Source organism: Dipodomys ordii, unplaced genomic scaffold (assembly GCF_000151885.1).
Source record: "Dipodomys ordii isolate 6190 unplaced genomic scaffold, Dord_2.0 Scaffold6253, whole genome shotgun sequence".
Taxonomy (NCBI): domain Eukaryota; kingdom Metazoa; phylum Chordata; class Mammalia; order Rodentia; family Heteromyidae; genus Dipodomys; species Dipodomys ordii.
In genome coordinates, this window is record NW_012273466.1 from 454 (window position 1) to 2,410 (window position 1,957).

At 49.5% G+C, this 1,957-nt stretch overlaps 1 pseudogene across 1 annotated transcript; it reads left to right on the top strand.

Moving 5' to 3' along the window:
• Positions 1-205: 205 nt before the first annotated feature.
• Positions 206-1,765, top strand: LOC106002269 (annotated as a pseudogene). The gene has a single exon (XR_001175911.1). The product of XR_001175911.1 is annotated as a tubulin alpha-1B chain-like (transcript).
• The last annotated feature ends 192 nt before the right edge of the window (positions 1,766-1,957 follow it).

Sequence of the window (1,957 nt, forward strand, 5' to 3'; positions counted from 1 at the left end):
CACCAGAATTTGCCAAGCTGAAACTAAGCCAATATTGATCACTCTACAACTACTTCGAGGTCAGCATTGACCCGTAAATAGTATAGCACTGAGAGGGAAAAAAAGAACTTTCTAAAAAAATATTAAAGTTAAGGAACAAGTTCACATTTCATTCAAAACATCTAATGCTTCTATAAGAAGGCTTGTAGGGAGTGCGTTACTTACCTTGACTCTTAGCTTGTCAGGGACGGTAACCGGGACTCGGGGTGCCTGCTCCTGCTCCTGTCGCCTTTGCCACCAAATCCACAGTCATCATGCGTGAGTGTATCTCCATCCACGTTGGCCAGGCTGGTGTCCAGATTGACAATGCCTGCTGGGAGCTCTACTGCCTGGAACACGGCATCCAGCCTGATGGCCAGATGCCAAGTGACAAGACCATTGGGGAGATGACTTCTTCAACACCTTCTTCAGTGAGACAGGCACTGGCAAGCATGTGCCCAGGGCAGTGCTTGTAGACCTGGAACCCATAGTCATTGATGAAGTTCGAACTGGCACCTACCGTCAACTTTTCCACCCTGAGCAGCTCATCACAGGCAAGGAAGATGCTGCCAATAACTATGCCCGTGGGCACTACACCATTGGCAAGGCGATCATTGACCTCGTCTTGGACCGGATCAGAAAGCTGGCTGACAGTGCACAGGTCTTCAGGGCTTCCTGGTCTTCCACAGCTTTGGTGGGGGAACTGGCTCTGGCTTCACCTCCCTGCTGATGGAGCGTCTCTCTGTGGACTATGGCAAGAAGTCCAAGCTGGAGTTCTCCATTTACCCCACCCCCCAGGTGTCCACAGCTGTAGTTGAGCCCTACAACTCTATCCACCCACACCACCCTGGAGCATTCTGATTGTGCCTTCATGGTGGACAATGAGGCCATCTATGACATCTGTCGTAGAAACCTCAATATTGAGCGCCCAACCTACACTAACCTGAACCGCCTTATTAGCCAGATTGTGTCTTCCATCACAGCTTCCCTGAGGTTTGATGGGGCCCTGAATGTTGACCTGACAGAATTCCAGACCAATCTGGTGCCTTATCCCCGCATCCACTTCCCCCTGGCCACATATGCCCCTGTCATCTCTGCTGAGAAAACCTACCATGAACAGCTTTCTGTAGCAGAGATCACCAATGCTTGCTTAGAGCCAGCCAACCAGATGGTGAAATGTGACCCTCGCCATGGTAAATACATGGCCTGCTGCCTGTTGTACCATGGTGATGTGGTTCCCAAAGATGTCAATGCTGCCATTGCTACCATCAAGACCAAGTGCAGCATCCAGTTTGTGGATTGGTGTCCCACTGGTTTCAAGGTTGGCATCAATTACCAGCCGCCCACTGTGGTTCCTGGTGGAGACCTGGCCAAGGTACAGCGCACTGTGTGCATACTGAGCAACACCACAGCCATTGCTGAGGCCTGGGCTCGCCTGGACCACAAGTTTGACCTGATGTATGCCCAGCGTGCCTTTGTCCACTGGTATGTGGGTGAGGGGATGGAGGAAGGAGAGTTTTCTGAGGCCCGTGAGGACATGGCTGCCCTAGAGAAGGATTATGAGGAGGTTGGTATGGATTCTGTTGAAGGAGAGGGTGAGGAAGAAGGAGAGGAGTACTAATCACTCATTCCTTTGACCCTGCAGCATGTCATGCTCCCAGAACTTCAGCTTCACCATTAGCTGGCAGTCACTAAAATGTTTCTGACTAGATTCTGTTCAACTGTGATCATGTCTGTCTTTTTCCATGTGTGAAAGGTTTTAATCCATTATGTCTCAAAAGTAAAGGCTTTAAGAAATTTTTAAAAAAAGAAGGCTTGTAGGAATGCTGGAGGGGATGCAGAGAAAGAGGAACTTTATTACACTGCTGGTGGGAATGTACACTTATACTTTGGAAGCAGTCTGGAGGGTCCTCAGAAAGCTAAATATTGACCTCCCTTA